Consider the following 22,248-nt stretch of genomic DNA (forward strand, 5'->3'; position numbering starts at 1 on the left):
TAAGGGTTTACTATATGGTAATAAATGACCCTTTCCTAACAATAGCTAATCCCCTCAAGGTCCTGGAAATCTTGCTTCCAAATTCCTTAGAGACTTAGGCTCTCCCTTACCACCTCCCAACTTGAAAGGATATAAAGGGACTCTCCTTGTGACCCCCAGGCAACTCTTTCTGCTCACAGGTCCTGTCCCCGTGCTTTAATAAAACCGTTATACACCAAAGATGTCACAAGAATTCTTTCTCTGGACCCCAAAATTTCACATCATCACTGTGTCTGAGAATAAAAACTGAAGTGGTGCAGTGAGAGATAATGGATTGGAGCCCCTGTTGACTGAGCACGTACTATATTCCAGGCACTAGTAGATATTTAAGGAATATATTATCCCACTGATTCTGGGAATAACCTTTAAAAGTAGAAATGATTATCCCCATTTTGAGGTGAGGAAACTGAAGCTCAGAGAGGTGAAGGTGGCTTGTACCTGTCCGAGAAGACCGGGGGGTGGGGGGTGGGTTGTGTCCTGAGTCTGGTGCCGTGGGGCCATCCTAAGTGAACTGTTCACCGTGTACCAGCATGATTAGCTGCAGGAGCAGGTACTTCTCAAACATCATCTGTTCTTGTTTCTCCTCCTTTCCCAAATAAACACCTCTGTTGGGACATCCTGTTGACATCTCACCAGTTCTTTGCTCTTCTGATGGACATAGTGTCTTTGGTACAAAGGTGCCATTTAAGCCCTTCACTGCCGACCAAACTGGAATCCCCATCTGAAGTCACATCAGTGAGCAGTGTCCAGAATGGCCTGCCATGGCATGTGGTTTCTTTCTTTTTCTTTTTCTTTTTCTTTTTCTTTTTCTCTTTTTCTCTTTTTCTTTTTCTTTTTCTTTTTTCTTTTCTTTCTCTTTTCTTCTTTTCTTCTTTTTTTTCCTATGGCATGTGGTTTCTTACAGGCTGTAGATTCACCCTGAAAGCCAGACTCACTGATCTTTCTGAGAATGAACAATTTGGGAAACCTCTCACATTACAGTAACTATATTTTCATGGGCCATCAATGAGGGAAATATATGTAAACAAAAACACACTGAATGTTGAAGCTCATCTAGATAACTTTATGTTTTATTAACTGCATCTACATGTATTGGGGAAAAAAATAACCTGTATATGTATGTGATGTAATATTGATTCTCTTTCCAGATAATGCATGTAGATCAGGGATTCACACGTAAAGAAACTAAGGATATATGTTTGGCGATTGCATATTTGTAACCTTTAAAAAAAAAAGTGGATGTCCCTGGTGGATCCTTTGCCTGCAATTTCAGCATGTTCCACCAGGGGGTGCCTGGGATCAGGTTGCTTCTGCAGTGAATGAGGCCTCCTTGGGCAAGGAGACCAAATAGCTTTCTGCTCCCAAATTTATTTTTAGGATAAACATACTTTAATTGAAAAAAATATATAAATTTAGAGAATATGGTCTAAAAGAAGTAACCAAACATGAAGACAAATGTAAAAGATGTAGCAGGCATTAAATTTCCAATTATTAATTATTGCTTTTTTAAAAATTCTGGATTTACTTATTTCTTAGCTCATAGGCATTAAAAACAATCCCAAGCATTGGTCACTACAACACTTCCAAGGCGTCTGAGGTGTCACAGCAGAAGGCTCTGGGACTCTTGTGGCCATGTTTTTCCCCCAGTAACCCAGTCTTGAAGGGTGCCTTGGCCTCCTGTTTGCCTGTGAGAGATAGCCGGATGTTAAGCTAGTTTGAATATGAAAGACATAGTCACAAGAAAATCAGGCAGAGGTCTCTCCAGTGTCTCAGTTCATCTGGTTAAAGTTCACGTCTGTTTTTCTGTTGTGTTCCTTCAGTACGCCCTTATCAAGGCCCCCCTGGAGCTCACAGCCTATCCAGTCGCTCTAGATGTATCAGTATAAGGGCAGCAGACGTGACGGGGAGGGCAGTGGATTCCGCCGGGCGGGTATGTGGGGAGGCTTGAGCTGGGTCTTCCACAGGGAGTTTCCAGGGAACCTCATGGTAGGATGGGGGTTGCTGACTGGCCCAGTAGATATGGGAGGCATGATGCCGAGACTTCATAATAGTTTTAGGGGCCCACAGAATTGTTTTAATTTCTTTTAAGATCAGAAAGGAAACATGAAGTTTTCCTTAAAGGAAACATTAAAAAGGAAACATTTAAGTTTCCTTTAAACATTAAAACAAGTTGTTTTAATACATAACCATCTTTATGCTGGTGCAATTTGACATTTACTTTAAAATTTTTCTTTAATAGAGGAGAACTCCAGTTTCCTTTAAACATTAAAACAAGTTGTTTTAATACATCCAGTTTCCTTTAAACATTAAAACAAGTTGTTTTAATACATAACCATCTTTATGCTGGTGCAATTTGACATTTACTTTAAAATTTTTCTTTAATAGAGGAGAACTCCAGTAGGCTTTAATAGTGCCTGGGTGGCTCAGTGGTTGAGTGCCTTCAGCTCAGGCTATAATTCCGGGGTCCTGGGATCGAGTCCCGCATCAGGCTCCCTGAAGGGAGCCTGCTTCTCCTTCTGCCTGTGTCTCTGCCTCTCTCTGTGACTCTCATGAATAAATAAATAAAATCTTTTTTAAAAAAATAGAAGAGAGCGCCTAAATAGGCAAATGTGTCAGGAGCCCAAAGAAGAGTGACTGGCCTGGGCAGCAGGTGTGGCAGAGGGACCTCTTGACCCAGGGAACCGTCTGAGCAGAGTCGCACAGGTGGAGGTGACCCCGGGTAGGAAGGAACCTCTCAGCGGCCTGGCCTAGCAATGCCTGGGTGCAGACGGGCTGGAGGGAAAGCAGGGACCCTGAAAAGATTGTCTCCACCTTGGCCACAACCTGTTCATTGAAGGCAAACAACCCTTGGTTTTGCATCCAAGTGCTTGGGTACCTCAGGCTGAGGTGTCATGGAGAGAGAGATAAGAGGAAATTTTAGGACCTTGAGAGTATTAGCTAAACCAGAAAAGTTTGGATTTCTCAAATATGGGGGTTTGTTTTGTTTTGTTTGGTTTGGTTTGGTTCTAGTCCCAACCTGGTCACTTGGGGGGTGAGACATATGCCTTTGAACGTGTTTCCTCGTCTGTAAGTTGGTGCAGTGACTCATACAGGTTTGCTGAGGGAATCAGCTAATTCATGTCAGGTGCCTTCCTAGCCCAGTGCCTCGCCTCCAGGCATTGTCAAATGTTGGTTTCCTTCTCCTTTGCTGGTCTACTCTGCCTCATTCAGGGCAGGCCAAAGAGGTGGAAGTGCGCTTCCCTGGGTGGTGCCTTGGCCTGCTACCAGCACCCCTTGTGGCTGCCCCAGCCTCACCTACTAGGCTGACTCAGGAGGTCTGGGTGGGACCGTGGTTTGTGTTTAACAAGCTTTACAGGTGAATCTTCTGTGTGGCCGGGCTTGAGGCCTTTGGCCTTCCTCTGAGCATGTCTGGGCCATGGTTTGGCAGATTTGATTTCCAAGACTGAAACTCCCACCTTTTTGAGGGAGGGAGGAGCCTGAGACCTCATCTGGGGAGAGTCCAAGAGTGCAAGGCTGGGCTGGCCTGCATCCCATCCACTCTGAAAAGGCATAGGCACTCCTTTGTCCTCGGTCCTGTGGGCCTGTCTTCCTGGAGGACTTCTTCCTTTTGGCTTGAGGAATGAGTAGGGACGAGCAGCTTCTCCACACCCACATTTCTAGTTTCCCTCATCTAGTTAGACAACACACGTTTGTTGCAGCTGTTTGTGCAGCAGTGTGATTTGAGGCACGATAGCTTAGATGTGGGTCAGGTCTTCATGGCATCACCTGATAGAACACAGACGTGTGAATGACTCTCATCATAAAGTAGACTAAAATAAGGGTTACTCCATAAGCACGCCCCACAGAGATTAATGAATTCAGATTATGGAGGCAGCATCGATGGATCTGGAGGAGTGAATGCCACTTATGCAGGGAGAAGCACAGGAGAGGCGTCTCCAGTTGGAGGGAGGGTGTGGCATGTGTAGGATGAGCCATGTCTAATGGGACAGAACGAGGTTGGTGCAGAGGGAATGAAGAGGGCAGAGAGGTTTAAAACAGTAGACTGCAGCTAAACTGGGCAAGCCAGGCACCATGCAGGAAAGTGCTGGCACTCTTCAGTGACCATGGCCCTGGCATCTGGCTGGGGTGACCACCCAGTAGGACCTTCCAAAGCAGCTGTGCTTGTCTTGGGGGAGGTTGCAGAGACAGTGCCTACATGCAGAAGTGTGTGCAGTGCATCCTCTTTGCCTATGGAAAAGTCAGGAAATGTGACAGGGAAGCTGTTCCATTCATGAGAGAATCAAAGATGGAATACCTAGGAAGGACACTTAGTAGGAAATGTGTAGAACCTGTAGGCAGAGCATGAGAAGATGGCACTGGAGACACAAAAGAGCAATTGTATAAATAAAAGTGTTTAGTGTGCTTCTGGAAGGGAAGAATGATCAGTGTTTTACATATTTAAGTTGTCCCCAGATTATGGATTTAACGCAGCTGCCAGCCAGAAAATGGGTGGATAACCCATCAGATATTAAAACATTATAAATTTATTTTGATGTTGGGATAGAAATAGAAAACAGATCCATGGAACAGACTAGAAAGTCTGGAAAAATAGGAGTTGACAGACTTAGTTAATATTTAATCACGTGGGAAACCATCAGGTCCCTCACTCATTAGACTTCAAAATATATTCCCCAAAATAAATGAAATTTTAAAATGAAATTATCAAATTCATTTTAGGTAAGTGAGAAATTAGTGGATGCGAAACATCTTTCTGTACACGACACCAGAGGCAGAAGCCATAATGCCACAGTTGTGTTTTGTTTGTTCATCAGAGGGAATAAAAACTTCAGTGTGCCAAGAGAAGAAACCCAAAAACAAAATTGAAAGCCGATAAACTAAGAATGTGTATGACACATACTCTCTTATGTAAACAAATCTAATAATTGACATGAAGAAGTCTTATTATGAATGAACTTGCCAGTAGGATAGTGGGTGAAAGATATGAATTTGTTGGTTGTTGTTTTTTTTTTAAGATTTATTTATTTTAGAAAGAGATTGAGAGAATGTGTGCACACAGGAGCGAGGGGAGGGGCAGAGGGAGAGGAAGAGAGAAGCAGACTCCATGCTGAGTGAGTGGGGGGGGGGGTGCGGGCTCAATTTCATGATCTCACAACCTTGAGCTCATGACCTGAGCCGAAATCAAGAGTCAGATGCTCAACCAACTGAGCCACCCAAGCGCCCCTGATGTGAACTCATTTTGAATGGCAGTAAGTATGAGGAAGGTCAATCTTACGATAACCAAATAGATGCCTGTTAAAATTAGACACTAATTTTTGCTATCAAATTACCAAGTTTTCGGCGTGTATTGTTTTTGATTGATTTTGTGAACAGTGGCGCTTGGCACAAGTGTGTGTTAAGGACTCCCCTGTGCCTTTAGGAGGGAAAGGTACAAGCACTCTGCCAAACAGCTTTGGCAAAATGTCCCTGAACCCTTAACAGAATTCATCCCTTTATCTTCGTGATTCTGCTTTTAGGAATTTTTCCCAAGGAAACAATGGAATCTGCAGTCAAAAAGTTTCTATGCAAGGATGTTCCTCACGATGTTATTTATAAAGATGAAAATTTGGAAGCAGTTTAAACATCCAGTAACGGGGAATGAGTCATCCTCATGCAGGAGTGCGGCCGAGCCCTGGAGAGCATTTCTAAGGATGCTTAGTCAAGGGAACTTCATGGTCTAAGGCTAAGTGAAGAAGGCAGGAAGGATGGCAGCCGGGCTGGAAGGGGGCTGAAGAACAAGACCGGAGGAGGAGCCTGGGGCCAGAGTGAGGTTGGGAGAGGTGCTGGGTGCATAGACCTGTCTTCACATTTTTTTTTTTTTTTTTAGCTTCCCTTTGGCAAATTTTGATGGGTCAGGTACTGGGTTACACAGCACTGTCATTTTGGCTGGATTTAGAGCACAAGAGGGTTTAGGTGGACTGAACCATAAGAAGGGGTGCTGACACTCCCAGAGCCTCAGGCAGGCCCTTGCTCAAGGTCGTGGACCCACGCTCTGTCGCATGTTCTACATCCACCTGGCCCCTCGAGACAGGCATGGCTGCAGGGGCTCCAGCCCTCTCCTCGCTGCTCTCCCCTTCCCCAGGAGCTGCTTGTTCCTCCCTCTTCTTCCCTGGGTACCTGAGGGATTGGAGTTTAAAACCAAACAAACAAAAAAAAAAAACATTCAGGAAGTCCAATGTAAAAAAAAAAAAATCAGAATATAAAGCTCTCTAAAAAAAGAGATTGCCTTATACATAAAAATAAATTTACGTATTATTTATGTGTGAGTGTAGAGAAAATACTGGAAGTAAACATTCTTGAAATGTTTCTGGTAAGCTCTGATAGAATTATGGGAGATTTAATATTTTTCTGTATTTTTTTCTCATAATCAGTATGGATGACTTTTTTTAAAAACAGCTTTATTGAGATAATTGACATAATCTGTACATGTTTAAGTGCACCACCTGTTAAGTTTTGACATACGTGTACATACACTTGAAACTGACACCACCATTAAGATAATGGACATATCCATCACCCCCCGGGCATATCCATCATGCCCTTGGTAATCCCCTCCCTTACTCATCCCTACTAGTTTCCTACGAGACAACTCCTGAGGCGCTGTCTGTCACTGTTGCTCAGTTTAAATTCCCTAAAATTTTATGTAAATGGAATCTTGCAGTTTGTACTCTCTGGCTTCTGTGAGCCTATAATTATTTTGTAGTTCATCCATTTAGTCCTGGTTATCAGTGATTTAGTCCTTTTTATTGCTAAGTAGTATTCCATTGTGTGGGCACAGCAGGTTTTTTTTTTACAGCCCTGTGAATTGCTTTTATTATTAGGAATATCCCTCTTTTTCTACGTGTACCCTGAGATTGGACAGCGTTGCGAGAGTTGGGGTTCCTGCTATATCCATCCCTCTCTGGAAGTTTGGGGCAGTTTTCCAGGCCTGACACAGTGACTTCAAGGGCAGCCATCTGAGAAGCCCAAGGGGGCCACCTGCCATCATTTGCCAAACAGAGGCTTGGCCCAGCTTTGAACACTTGTGCTCTATGTATTCGGAGTTTGATTTTTCGGAGTTTGATTTTGGTTCTATAGGAAGACCAAGCACTGGTTAGCAGACATTGTGAAGACCTGCCTTCATGCTTTACTTTGGTCCTCAAATCAGAAAGCTTTGTGGAAGGAGCTTGACCACTGGGTCACACGTTGGCGTCGAGTATGTGACTTTCACATATGACACGGACCCCGGCTGTGCTGTTGCCTGCGGATGACCCACCTACCCTCCCTGCAGCCCGCTCTGTGCCGAGCAGTTCCCCTCTTCACCTGCCCATCGCAGCCCCCACCCCATCTCCCTGAAGCTCCTGTCCTTCTCTTGGCCAAAGCTTATGGGCCTCCTCCCTCTGCCCTCAGGTGATTTTCACGAGGTCTCCCCATTTCCTGGTTTAGCATAGGCCTGTGCAGCTCCTGCACAATGCCAGACACTCGAGGTCTCAGGAGAGTCATATTCACAGGCATCACCGCTCTGGCCCCCATTTGCTGTTGCCCTCATCCCTGGGGGTCCCAGGAGGCGCCTCCAGTGTGCTCAGAAGCCAGGCCGCTGTGATACTCTGCTCTGGCTTCCTCTAGCTACTCCTAGGCCTGAAGGAAGGACTTTGCTACCCTGTTTCCATGCAGAAGGGGGCCGTAAGGGGCAGCCCCTCTCCCACATTCCGTATACCTCCTTGTCCCTGGGCCCGAGTCTCCTTAGGCCTATCATGAGATGTCCTGCTCTTTCCTTATTGCTGTGAGTAGGAATTAGACCCAGTCCCTGGGCCAGGCCAGGCAGTGGACACTCCCATCCTGCTGACCTCCCTGCCTCCATTATTTCTCTACCCTGAGGGCCCCATGCCAGCTCCTTCCCCATAACCGCCCACACTAGGAGAGACCCAGGACCGACCGACCGGGGAGCTGATGCCCAGGTGCCTGGGTCTCCTGCTCTGGACTCCACTCCTCTGCCTGCTGTGTACCTGCTGACCGCCAGATGGTGATTGTCTCAAGGGGCTGGGGCCCTGCTCTGGGAACAACATTGGGGGCTGAGAGTCAAGGCCACCCCCACCGCCTCGCATGGAACCATCCTGCTTTGAGACAACAGTGGCCTGTTGGTGGCCAGCGTCCCGGTCCCCTGCCAGTGAACAGTAACCTTTGTCAACTAGGTACTGCTCCCCGGGAGGTGGACAAGGGGGGCGAGCAGGGCTCCTCTTTCCCCAGCAAGGACTCCTATTTTATTAAAGTCTCCTTCAGTGAGGATGAAAACAAACAGTAGGTTTGCCTGGACAGTGTCCAGCTTGTGTAATCTTAGAACCACCATGGGTGGCGGTGACAGGAGCCAGCCCCTGTAACCCAAGCCCGGAGCAGTGTCAAGGCAGTTTTTCAGGGACGCTCCAGCGGGCTCCCGGGGGGATGTCTGTCGCTGTAGCCAGCACCCAGGGGTGCTGCTGCCCGCCCACCCGCACGTGCAGGAGCTCTGTGGGGCAGGACATGTAGGGAGCCCGTGCGAGGGCAAGCCTTAGCATCAGGGGTGGGCAGGCCCCTGCTGGGTTTCTCAGGGAGCCTTGTCTTGTGTCTGAAGAGGCCCTGGGTGTCTGTTCTGCAGGTTTATACCACTGGTGTCCGTGTGCACACGGGGGCCGCACCCTGCATTGAGGGGGGATCCTTCCCCCTGGAAACCCGGCTCTGAGGTGCTTCCTGCCGGGGGTGGAGGTTCCAAGGCCACGCTGCCTTGGCCTGGCTGGGAGGCCGTGTGGTGCTGGGGAGGAGGCGGAGGGCTCCGTAGAGCCGCTGCAGGAACCCAGCTACCCTGGCCCCTCAGCCCCTGCGCCTTCTCCTGGCCTGCCCTTGACTTTGAGTCCTGGCTGCTGCCCGCGAGGAGGGCATCCGTGCCAGCCTGCCAGCCCCTCACCGGCCGGGGGTCATGGGGAACAGCAAAATGATAATAAGAGCCTGCGGTGCAGAGATGATGTCTGAGCCTGTTCACAGGGCACGTTTCCCCTTCGCGCCAAAGAGGCTGGGGCGCGGGGGCATCAGGTCCCCTTCCCTGGGTGGTACGGGTCCTTAGTGGTGGAGCTGGCGTTTGACTGCCGGCCTCTCTGGCCCTAAAGCGTGTCTGCTCCCCATTGTGTCTTACCGGGTCACTGCAGGATCGCTGGCCACGGGCCACGAAGCTTTGCCAGGGGCTTCTCCGTAGCTTATTTAGTCCTCAAAACAGCCCTGCAAGGTAAGGTTTTCGAATTGTTTATTCGGGGGCGGGGGAGGCCCAGGGCCCTCGAGCTCCTTGCCCCGCTGCGCGCAGGAGGGTCTTCCTGCCCCTGAGGCCCACATTTTCCACGACACCTCGGACGCCCAGACCTGCCTTTTGATGGGAGGTGCCGGCTTCGTGGAGGGGCCTGGCGTCTGGCCGCCTCCCACTTCTGACACCCACCTGCCGCTCGCTGCCCGCAGGTGCCAACCTTTCTACTCCTTGTTCTCCAGCCCTCTCCGGGCACCGGCAGCAGACGTCACACCGTGTCCCTGCTGCCCACGAGCTGCCCCGTGGGTCCGCCCAGCGACCTGGCCGCAGGTCACTCTTCCTCCTCCCTCACCCCTGGGGCGGAAGTGACCCGTTGCTTCCCCTCTGTCACTCTCTATGTCCCTCCATCACAGCAGACTGTAGAAACAACTGTCTGCTCCCCACACAGACTGAGATTTCTTGAGGGTGGAGACTGTGCCTTGGGTTTCTCGAGACACCCAGAAGAATAACACAGAATAGGTGTTCAGTAAGTGGTTTTTGAATTAGATAGAATTGAGCTGTTAGATGTAAATAGTCTCCTTCTTTTCTGATCTAATGTTTTTAACATTTGAGGGCTTTGATAGGGTGAGAATTTTCCATGTGCCAAAAATGGGTCCTGGTGGTAAGAGTAGTACAGGTTTAATTTTTAACTCCAGATTTTAACTCCATGCTATGTGTACTAGGAGTATGTGGCTATGAGTGTGTGAGTATAGGAATCTCAAGAAAGTCGTGGAGCTTAAAATTTGGGCTCGTCTCCTGCCGACGTGATGTGGTCGAGGTGGTTGGAGGTCTCAGATCTGCCTCGGGGTTCCACTGCCAGGCCCGAGGGCTCTGGCCCGGGACTGATGGGGTGCCCGGTGGGTGCCTCGCAGCCTTTCTCCTGGCCCCTGCTTCTGGGAGCCTCAGAAATGAGTCAGAACATGTGCAGCGTGGGCTTGTGCGGGTGGCAGGGAGCCCAGAATTAGCTCAGCTGTGTTTCAGCAGGGTTGCAGCAGGGGGAGGTGGCTGTGCCAGGCGGAGGACCCAGAGGCGGCAGTCCTGAGCTGCATGGGGGTCGGCTCTTGGGAGCCAGCACTGGCCGCAGGGTGTTAGGGGACTGTCTGCTTGGTGCCTGGCACACACCCAGTTATAGAGAGCCGGGGTGTGCCAGCAGGCCTGTGCCACCACAGCTGGTGTGGCCCAGTGCACCTGAGACAAACGTGGGTGCCAGGAGGGCACAGCCAGGTCGCTTCCCAGGAGTGAGTGGCAGACAGGTGCGGGCATCGCCATGCTCGCTGCTCACGCTCCGGCAACTCAGTGCCTTTACCTGCCTGCCCACAGCGCACCGAAGCAGGCCGAGCCAAACTGAACCTAAGCTGATCCACCACTGGACAGCGCAGCCTCCTCCTCTGTCTGGCGTCCTTTTACTCTTTGCTGCCTTTTTGTTCAGAGGGAGGGAGTGGTTAGCACGGGGATTTTAACAGATTGCACAATGCTTTGTTTCCCCTTGCCCCTTTCCTGCTTTCTCCAGTCTCTGGCATTGGTGTGTTGCCCAGGATGCCAGTGGTTGTCACTGGAGACAGCGGGACAGGAATACCACCGCTGCTGCTTGGTGCAAAACACAGGGGCAGGCTTCGTGCTTCCCGGGAGTGGGGAGGGGCCTGGCACTTGTGTTGCCACCAAATGAATCAGGTAGGTGGAACAGGGAAATATTTAATCATGCGAGTGTCAGCCTTGTTCTAGAAAAAACGTTTTCAAAGATTCTGGTGTGCAGTGTGGGTACCTGATGTTACCCCTGTGGTTTTCCCATTGCCATGTGAAACGCATGCAGGCAGAGTGATGGGTGCACTTGGGGTTTCCGTGGGCTTAATCATGTGAGAACAATTTGGGCGAGAAAACAAAGCGTCCAAAAGTTTCCAGGGTGGTCCAGCTTTGAAGCTGTGAGCAGGTGGTTTCTGCCCTAAAGCCCAGGCCTGCACTCGATCACCTGTACTGCTGTCCAGGAGGCCACAGCGCCTGGCTCTGAGCATTGTGAGGATCAGTGTTCCCATTCTTGTAGGTGCCTTCCCTTCTTGCCCTGGCACTGACACCCTGGTTTTAATCCAGCCATCCTCATCAGTGTTGAACATAGGATCTCAGGTTTGTTGGACCACACCTCAACCTAGCACATGAAGGGGAACATCCCTATCTGTGACAGTCTAAGAACAGGGACCACACTTCTGTATGGTCCTTTGTCCCTTTGGTGCCTGATTCAGTGCTCTCCACACAGAGGTCCAGGACCCTCACCACATGCCCGTGGGCTCATGCCCTTCCCAGTTCCTCTGCTGGTATCTGGGGCCAGCCCCTGGGGACATTTGTGCAAAGGGTCCCACGAGTCTGAAGAAACTTTATTGTTGATACAACCATCTGGTTTTGTCAAGGCAGAGCATGTACCCAGCAGTCTTATTCGGGCCCCTCATCACCTGTGAGGTGGGCAGGGCCAGAATGAATAGGCCCCTTTGAAGGATGAGGTACCTGAGGCCCAGAGAGTAGAAAGGATGTGCCTGTGCTGGGAGCAGAATGGTGGGCATAGGGGCTCTCTCTCTCCCACCTCTCACTTGAGCGCCTTGCCCAGGGCCTGCTGCTCACCTGCTGCCTGGCAACCTATCCCACCAGGTCCTGGGTGTACAGACCCCGTTGGTGAGCATCAAGCTGGGGAATCGTGAGATTGGACGACTTGTGTATTTTCCAAACATGAACACTGAAGCCAAGAAGAGTGAAGTAATTTGCAGTAGGTTGAATGTTGGAAAGAATTCTTTTGGGAAGAATTAAAAAAGAAAATCCCAGTCAAGGTTTATAATTCTTGGCCAGCAGCATCGGCATGATACTTGTGTAACAGTTACTCTTAACATTGAGATGCCTCAGGCCTGGGAGCTTAGCTGTATACGCCACTTCCTGACAGCCATCTGGGTTTGACAACTTCTCAACCTTTCTTGAAAAATAGAAGGTTTCTTCGTTGTTCTGATTCTCTGTGCCAAGCTCGTTGGAACCTGAGTCCTGAGCTGCCCCTTTGAGTAGGAGGTAGTCGTGTACAACCTGGAGCTCACCAGTGGATCTGCATCTCCATATTTAAAGCCCCTGAGAGTAGGTGCATGTTTCAAGGAAACATGCCCATGAACAGACCCAGGCCTGGTGAGCTCTGAAGCCCACACCCTAGGAGGGAGGGACACCCTAACTCTGACACACTCACCTTTGAGGCTGCTCCTTATCTGAGGGTAACTGTTTTCAGTGTGAGCCAGAGCGGATTCTGGTTCTCAGGGGTCCTCAGAGCAATAGTTTGGGAAATAAGGAACTTCCCAGAGTACATTTTCCCAGATGTGCCACCTGCTGCTCCCAGAAGGCATGTGGGGTTTCCTGCCTGACCTGGGGTCTGGCCCCAGCCCGGTTGGTGAGAGGTCTGTGAACTCTGCCACCACAGGTAGGAGTGGATGGAGGAGGGATGGAGCCAGAGGTGGAGGTGGAAGGTGGAGGTGGGAGGCAGGGCCAGGCAGGGGAGGCGAGGGATAGGATTCCCCCAAGTGTGATGTCAGGGAGAAAGGACAGGATGAGGAAGACAGCTTGATGTTTTGTGAAGCTGGAGGGTTGAGATCTGCACAACATGCAGCAGTTTCCTCCTTCAGGATTAAATCACCCCTTTACAAAAGCTGCTGGAGCCTTGCTACTTGCTCTTTTTGTTGTTGTCTTCCCTCAGCCCTCTTGCTGGCCCTTTGCCACACCCACTGATGGGCTTTGGACCTGGGGACAGGCTCTTTGCGATTATAGGTGGCACAGGAATGAGATTCTTTTGGCTGAAAGGGAACCAGGGAAAAGGAGCAGCTGGCCAGGTGGCTTGGGGTGCATGGCCAGATGGAGGGTTCAGTGCCAGGGCCCTGCTCCCCGGGGAGGCTGCTCAGCATCAGGTTTCAATGGGCCTTAGCAGGTCAGCAGCAGGAATGCGTGGGAGGGAGGAAATTCTACTTTGCATGGCCAGTGTTTGCTCACAGTCTGCAGCCTGACAGCTCATTTCGTTTGCATTTGCAGTTTTCATGAACTTGAGTTTGATGACAGTTGCTTGGGTCCAGGTTACATGGAAACATTCTGAACGTCCTCTGGCATCTTTTATCCAATAATCATGACTGTTTTCCATACCTACCTACCTCTTCTTACAAGTTACAGTAATTACATAGCACAGCTGTTAGATGTAAATCAGAAGAAAATTGAACCAAATAAAGAAAATAATTTTATGAACAAATAAGTATCCCTTGAGACGCACAGGGAATCTAATGCAAATATCATCAGAGAAATTTAAGAATTTGCTACTGCTGTCTAGGGCTCTGGAAAATATGAATTTCATGGTGTGCTCAGAAGCCTTCCACAGAAATTGCCTGACAGCTCTCTGCCAGTCTCTCCTTGATCTTCACTGGAAAGTCCTCACAGGACTCTGAGGGACCAGGGTTTCAGAAATGCTGACTTGCTGTGTGAGGCTTAAAATACATTTATACAGCCTCTACTCTTCACATTCGGATTAATCCTTTAAACACAGCGTCGGGGAAGACAAGTTTTGGGTAGTGGGCTTTTCCTGTGCTGACCTCTGAACCCCTAAGACTGTTCTGGCTTCCTTGTACAAAAGAGAATAGGGACTCAGACCCCACTGAGAGAAAACAAATGAGGTGTAAATGAAATTAATTTCTGTATAAAGGGGCATTTAGTGGAAATTGTGAGGCATGGTCACTTCTCAAGGGCAGACCTTGGGCTTTGGTAGATTCCAAATGCTTCAGAATTCTACTCCTCCTCTGATGGGCGGGAAGGTCATTGGATCTGTAAGCCACCTTTGAAACCTGAGCCTTGGTCTGTTGTCCAGGGCAAGTGGCAGCTTGTACCAGGGAAGGGAGGGGACGGGCCCTTTCAGGTATTTATCTCCCTGATGCATATCCCCAGTGATAGGGCGAGTTTTATTTGGGCTGGTAAAATCTTTCTCTTCACTTTTAAACTGCCTGACAAGCTATCCATAGGCTTTGGATGAGAGAAGCCGTGGGATCATTTAGCTGGGTGGTTGGGAAGGACTACTGGCCTTTGCCCTACCCAAACCGCTATCTGCAGTGCCAGGGCCGAGCATTTACTAAGAAGGCAACTTTTGTTAGAGGATTCACTTGGTCCTGCATTTGTAGGAGACATAACGTGTGACCCATTCATGCCCCACACCTGAGGATTTGAAATGATCTAGAAGAGACCTGATACTTGAGGGTGACTTCAGAGCTCTCCAGACCATTCATTTCGGTTCCTAGGTCCTGGTCGTTGGTCTTTCAGACGAGATGACCCATCAGTGGACGTTAGTCAGTCAGCTTTGAACAGAGAAGGAGCTTAGGGGACTGCCAGCTCTTGCTACAGCTGTGGCTGGGCTTAGCCAGAAGAACTATGAGAGGGGGTTCTGTTACTCCCAGCCTTCAAAACTGCAGGCCTGTATCTGGTGTCAGAGGTGAGAACTGGCCTCATGTTCCTATGGGTTTATCTGAAAGTACGCGTTTGACTCCTGATGGCCTTGCCAGATTTGCACAGGTATTTAGTCAGTGTCAGAGCATTTGTATTTTTGGCTTCAGGAAAAACTTCATCATGAGTCCTTTTCATGTGGTCACTCATGGTAGGTAATTTGTTTTATAGCTTCTTCCGTACAGCAGCCAGAGTCGCCTCTTAGAATATAATCCGACTTCTGATTCCAGCCATGACGGAGTAATAAATATTGGATTTATTTTCCTTTCCTAAACATTATGATATTAGACAAAATATACAAAGCAGCACACTGCAAATCTGTGATCCAAATGAAGGCAAGCTCCGTGTTCCTCCTGGCCTTCTATTGGGGAGTACCTCTGCAACCAATGCACAGGGAAGCAGATGCCAGCAGAGGGCTGATCAGAGGAAACAGGAATCAGAATTTTGGGGTGCTGAGGCAGCTGGAATTGGGGGAGCAGGGTGTTGAAGAGGAAGGAGAGTTCTGAGCAGAGAAGGACTTCACAAATCTTCAAAGTGGTCCCCTAGACTCTAATGTAATAGTAATCTGTGTTTGCATAGGATAGGATGCTTTGAGGTTCAGCAAACAACTCCTGGGGGCTGGGTAGTATGCTGCATAGAGTTCTAGTAATCACGCGGTGCTGGGAGGGGTAGAGTTGTAACCTGCCAGAGTAAGGAGACCTTATGAACACCCTGAACTTTTACTTGAGGCCACAAAAGAGAAGCCCTACTCCTACACCTTAGGAGGAAGGCCACTCTAGCCTGGACTGAGGACCACACTAAACCCACTAGAGCAGGGGTACATGGGTGGCTCAGCAGTTGAGTATCTGCCTTCAGCTCAGGGTGTGATCCCCGGATCCTGGGATCGAGTCCTGCATCAGACTCCCCACAGGGAGCCTGCTTCTCCCTCTGCCCGTGTCTCTGCCTCTTTCTGTGCCTCTCATGAATAAATAAAATCTTAAAAAATAATAAACCCACTAAAGCAAAACCAAGAAAGAAGCCCTGTTACGATCAGATGATAAGCTGGTCAAGCTGTCTGGCAGAAAAAACCTCAACACTATTTAAACAAAGTATTATGTGCAATATCCAACATATAATACAAAAATCACTAGCCATGCAGGGCCATGTGAATGATAACAAAGAAAAAGGTCAATAGATATAAACCTATCCAAGCATAATGAGCAAACAGATGGGAATTTCAATAGAGAAATGGTAATGTAAGAAACAATCAAATAGAAGCTCCAGAACCGAAAAATACAGTATCTAAAATGAAAAATTGGATTGGATTGGAAGGACCTAACAGCAGTTTGGGCAGTATAGAAAAAAATATCCATGAACTTGAAAACAGATCAATACAAACCATTCAAACTGAAGCACGAAGTGCAAAAAAATTATCAGAGCCTCAGTGACATATGAGAGATGATATCAAGTTAGTCTAACATATGTATGGTTGGAATTTTATAAGAAGAGAAGTTGGGGAAGAAAAATATTTGAGGAAACTTCCTCAAATTGGATAGGAAAAAAATTGTAATCTACAGGTTCCCAAATTTCAAGGAATCCCAAGTAGGGGAGACTCAGAGAAAACCACACCTAGGCACACCAGAATTAAATTGCTAAAAACAAAAGAAAAAAATAAAATATTAAAGCCGTCAGAGAAAAGAAGATATAGTACATATGAGGAAACAAAAGCAAGGATAGAGTTGACGACTTTTTAAAAAATATATTTTATTTATTTATTCATGAGAGACACAGAGAGAGAGGCAGAGACACAGGCAGAGGGAGAAGCAGGCTCCATGCAGGGAGCTGACGTGGGACTCGATCCTGGGTCTCCAGGATCACACCCTGGACTGAAGGTGGCGCTAACTGCTGAGCCACCCGGGCTGCCCTATAGTTGACTTCTTATCAAAATAAGGTGAAAAGGAATAAAGGGGAAAGGAGAAAAAATGAGTGGGAAATATCAGAGAGGGTGACAGAACATGAAAGACACCTAACTCTGGGAAACGAACAAGGGGTGGTGGAAGGGGAGGTGGGCGGGGGTGGGGGTGACTGGGTGATGGGCACTGAGGGGGGCACTTGATGGGATGAGCACTGGGTGTTACACTATATGTTGGCAAATTGAACTCCAATAAAGTGAAAGGATAAAAAAAAAAAACAATGTAAAGCAGAGGACAATAGGACATTGTTTTTAACGTTCTGGAAAAAATATATCTTTCAAAAATAAACTTCAAACAAAGACATTTTCAGATTGACAAAAGTTGAAGGAAGCTGTTCTCTGTGGACTTGCAGAATTAGGATCATTAAAGGAAAGTCTTCAGCCCAAAGGGACATGCCACCGATAGACTATGGATCCATATGAAGGAATTAAAAGTGCCAGAAAAGGGAAATATGTTGTAAATATGAAAGAATTAATTTTCTCATTTTAAAAATTCATCAAAGACAATTGATGGCTTAAAGCCAAACAGTAGCAATTTATTTAGGAGTTTAGATGTGTGACAAAGGATAAGAGGAGGGTAAATGAAAAACACAGACATGTGATAGGGAATAATCAATAAAAACACAAGTCGGCTCTTAAAAAGATGAATAAAATTGATAAACCCCCAAAAAGACTAATGAAGGAAAAGGAGAGGAAACTAAATTGCCAGTATGAGCAATGAAGAAGGGTCTCTTACATACATCTTACAGATAGAAGAAGAGGATAATGGATTATTGTGAGCCACTTTGTATCAATAAGCTCAGTAAATTAGATGAAATGGATAAATTCCATTAAAGACACAAATTATTGAAATTGACACTAGAAGACTTTTTCACAAAGAAAACTCCAGGCCCAAATGGCTATATTAGTGACGTTTAGAAGACATTTAAGGAAGAAATAGTACCACTCTCACATAAACTCTTTCATAGAGGAAAAGGAAAGAGGAAAATGTTTTCCAAATAGTATCATGAGGCCACCATAACCATGATTTTAAAAAAAGGAAAAAAGGACACCTGGGTGGCTCAGTGGTTGAGCATCTGCCTTTGGCTCAGGTCATGATCCTGGGGTCCTGGGATTGAGTCCTGCATCGGGTTCCCCGCAGGGAGCCTGCTTCTCCCTCTACCTATGTCTCTGCATCTCTCTCTGTGCCTCTCATGAATAAATAAATAAAATCGTTAAAGAAAAAAGAAAAAGAAGTTACAGAACAATATTTCTTGCAAAAATAATGAAATGCTAGCATACTGAATACAGCAGTAGTGATACCTCATGACCAAGTGGTGTTCCTCCAGGAATGCAGGGTTGGCTTAACATGTGAAACTCAATGAATGTAATACCCCACATTAATTGAATAAAAAAAGGAAAATTATATGATTTTGGCAATAGATGCAGAAAAAAGCATGTGACAAAACTCAGTGTGTTTATGACCAGAAACTCTCAGCAAACTCAGAATAAAAGGGAAATTCCACAGTGTGCTAAAGGACAGCTTTCAAAAACCCACAGCTGATACCACTCAAAACTGTGAAACACTGAATGTTCTCCCCCTCGATCAGGAGTGAGGCAGGGAAGTCCACGTATGCCACTCTGTACAGCACAGGACTGGAAGTCCCAGCAGTGTCATCAGGCAACAGAATGAAATAAAAGCCATAAGGGTTGGAAAGGAAGCAGTGAAATTATCCTTGTTTGCGGCAGACAGAATTCTAAATAATCTTAACTAATAAGTGAATTTGGCAACGTCATTGGATACATGGTCAAGATGCAAAAATTGACTGTATTCCTGTACCCTGGCAGGAGTGATTGGAAAGTGAAATTGCTATGTGTCACAATTGCGCCAGCACTCCACTTGGAACCTTCTGGTGGCATCTTCACTCAGAATGAAATTCTGAGCCTTGCCCACGAAGCTACAAGGCCTGCTTGCTGTCTGGCTCCTCTCCCCTGGCACCCCACCATGTCTCTGATCCGTTTGCGTTGTCCCCCTGGCTCCCCTGCCATGGTCAGAGGCACTTTGCTCTCCCCTGTTCCTGCACACCCATCCCCCACATATGTCCCTAGCTCACTGCGTTGCTCCTGTCGAGTCTCTCTGCTCAGCTGTCACCTTCTCAGAGAAGGCATTCCCGATCACCTTATTTGAAATAGTACCACCTGACTTCACTGTGTTTTTTTTTTAATTTTTAATTTTTATTTATTTTTATTTATCATGAGAGAGACAGAAGGCAGAGACACAGACAAAGGGAGAAGCAGGCTCCCTGTGGGGAGCCTGATGCGGGACTTAATCCCAGAACCCTGGGATCACAACCTGAGCTGAAGGCAGACACTCAACCGCTGAGCCACCCAGGTGTCCCCTCACTTTGGTTTTTAAAACATGGGGTTTTTATTTTTTAAAAAAATGTATTTATTTATTCATGAGAATACACAGAGGAGAGAGAGAGGCTGAGACACAGGCAGAGGGAGAAGCAGGCTCCATGCAGGGAGCCCGACGTGGGACTCGATCCCGGGTCTCCAGGATCTGGCCCTGGGCTGAAGGTGGCGCTAAACCGCTGAGCCACCAGGGCTGCCGAAAACATGGGGTTTTTAAAGGCGAATCTTTGCCTCGTCATTGTCTGGCTTATTGGATATGTCTGTTCATTGCCTCTTCCCCTTGGAACATTAAAACAAAGATTTTGTGTTTTGTGGTTGGTTGTTGCCCAATCTACAGTACCCAGCACGGTGCCCGGACCTTAACAGTAGTCAATAAATACTTGTTTCACGGGCAACCGTGCACAAAATGTTGTGCTGGTAAGGAGAGGGCTTGTAAACACTGGGTAAACACTGAAAGGAAAGTACTTGGTATGGTAGGCTGTTGAATCTGCCATTTTCTTTTTTTTGAAAAACCTATGTATTTTAGTGTGAAAGAAAATTTTCAGTTAAAAATTGTGATGGCAAGTCCTGAAGCAGGACAGGGTGCATCTGCAGGGCACCTGTTGTTTGCATGGTGCTCCATCATTTGCAAAGTGCCTTCCTGGACGTTGCCACACTGGATCCTCACAGGGCCTGGGGATGTGGTGGGTTAGGATGGTAAGTCAGAGATTCAGTTACTGCTCAGGGCCATGCAGAACCGCTAAAGCCCAGAGTCCTGGATTTCAATCCCATGTTCCTTTCCACTGTGTCCTGTTCTGGGTCCCTGGAACAAAGTTTTTGCATGGTCCCCTGTGGATAGGGCAGCCCCCAGGTCTCATCTTCATGAGATTAGATGTTCTGGTATCTCTGTTTTGTGTGTCTCTGCTGAAGGTGAGGCAGCAGATAGAGGAAGAGAATGTGGATTTTTGAGGTCTGATTTGAAGACAGGATCTGTGGGAAGGGAGGCTGGGATCTGCTCAGCAGATGTTTTCATTGTGTAAAGAGGCACAAAGGGCACCTGGGTGGCTCAGTGGTTGAGCATCCGTCTACAGCTTAGGTCATGATCCTGGGTTCCTGGGATCCAGGCCTGCCCTCTGCCTATGTCTCTGCCTCTCTCTGTGTCTCTCTCATAAATAAATAAGTAAAATCTTAAAAAAAAAAAAAAAAAAGGCATAAGAAGGGCCCTGCTAACCCTGGGATTGAGTGAGGGCTCCAACGATCTGAGCCCTAGGGGCTCCAGAATGTGGGTTGGCTTCAGCTCCAGGGAGGACAGCCCAGGGAGGGGGTGATGTGAGCAGTTCCTTTTAGGGCCTGGGTTTGTAATATATGCTGCCTTGAGCTCTGCAGGAACCAGTGGGGAGGAATAAAGGTGGCCTTTTTCTTCTGATTGAAATTCATGTCAATAAACACTCAAGGATCCATTGCCAAACGAAAGGAGATTGGGCCTTTGTGTGTGTGGTATCCCATCGGATCCTCGATAGAGACAAGAAAAACACCTTGTCTGTCTCAGGTGAAGAAATAGGCAGGGAGCGATCACATGGATTTCTCAAGTTTATTTCCATGTTAGGTAGCACATCTTTGACAAGGAGCAGGACTTGGTGCTCCAAGTCAAGTGCTCCCTGGGAGGGTTCCACCCTCACACATTGGACAGATCACCAAGAGTAACGGGGACAAAGAACATCCTATCATGACTATAATACCACAATAACCACAGAGGGGAGGTTTCCCAAAGATTGTTCTCAAGGAAAGGCTGAGAGAGTGCACCCAAAGGAAGGAAAGAGATTAAAATGTGCTCACGTGAGGAGGTGGGGACCTTGATGCCTACTTACGTATTTGGTGCCGGCTTGTCTCAATGGCCTCTCGCTTTTTATGACTCTCTCGGGATCATTTTACCTTGTCCTCACCAGCTTCAGGCTCTGGTCCACACAGAGCTGAGAGGAGCTCTGAGTATCGCTGGCAGCCCTGGTGAGAGTGGCTGGGGCTCCCTTACATGAGCCTGCGGCGCTGTGTTTTGCAGATGTCATTCTGGGCACCAGAGACCAGCCTGGAGCAGGCCACCCAGACTGGGGACACAGAAGCAGCACCATTTCTGACTGCAGCAGCATTGCTAAGTGCAAGACCACACACCTGTGTGTGTGTGTAATGCTGCTGGTAAAAAAAAAAAAAATGGTTTTTCACTCTTAACTTTAGGGATACATCAGAAATAAAAATGACTACTAAGATAAACTTGCAGAACAACTCCAGGGGGAGGCATGCTAAGAATGCTTAGCTCATTCTCAGAGTTTTGGTATAATCAAAGCACAAATGTGTTTTTATCACTGGTATATTGTGGCTTTAGGACAAAAACAATCTATTCCTCGATTGAAATGTTTATGGTAGTTTAAAACTCCTCCTGAGTCCCAGTGCCCACTGAGACGTGACTCCTTCCCACAGGCGGAATTATTTTATACAGTGAGGCATGACGTCCTCTCTTACACTTCACTGAGAGATCATAAGAGGACTCCACTATTATTATTTTTCTTAGGTGAGATTTTTGGTCAGTAGGGGGAAAAGTGGGTTTTCAGATCAGGGATTCTAGAAGGTAATGTGTCCCAGAGGCGGGCGCCTGGCGGGTTGAGGAAAACCAGTCCCTCCGCCCACCTGTTGCCAGGCGCTTGCTGGCATGCTTGTCCTTGTGGTAATGTGCCCAGTTCAGGGAAATGGGTGGGAGTGAGCTGCTTCTGCTTCAGGCTGTTTGGATGCACGGTGCTGGCTCTGCTGGTTTGCAGGAAGCCTCAGGGAGCTCTTGCCTGCCTCTGTGCTGTCCTGGAGATTGGGTTTCCAAAGGGAGGGAGGCTGAGCCCACCGCACAGCAGATGGGAGTGAGCACCTGGCCTGTGAGTACAGTCCCCTTACCCCATATGCCTGAGGCAAGTGATTGCACCAGTGCAGTTGCAGAGATGCACCCCAAGAGGAAGGGTTTTGTCATCTCAGGATGCCATGCTCCCCAGAGGAGACAGTGGTAAAGCTGCTTGTGGACACTGGGACTTTTAATACCTTTTTC

At 47.8% G+C, this 22,248-nt stretch overlaps 1 protein-coding gene across 5 annotated transcripts in view; it reads left to right on the plus strand.

Moving 5' to 3' along the window:
* Positions 1 to 22,248, plus strand: part of CRACDL (CRACD like) — a 126,688-nt gene that overhangs the window by 12,261 nt on the left and 92,179 nt on the right. Inside the window, exon 1 of one of the 5 annotated variants that reach the window (XM_072741344.1) lies at positions 8,072 to 8,246. The exons of 3 other annotated variants lie outside the window; for them this stretch is intronic. The gene's annotated coding sequence lies outside the window, so the exon portion shown is untranslated. Of the gene's footprint in view, positions 1 to 8,071; positions 8,247 to 21,972; positions 22,082 to 22,248 lie in introns of those variants that run through there. One more of the 5 variants, XM_072741343.1, reaches the window with a different exon arrangement.

This window comes from Vulpes vulpes, chromosome 16, assembly GCF_048418805.1.
Source record: "Vulpes vulpes isolate BD-2025 chromosome 16, VulVul3, whole genome shotgun sequence".
NCBI classification, from domain to species: Eukaryota; Metazoa; Chordata; class Mammalia; order Carnivora; family Canidae; genus Vulpes; species Vulpes vulpes.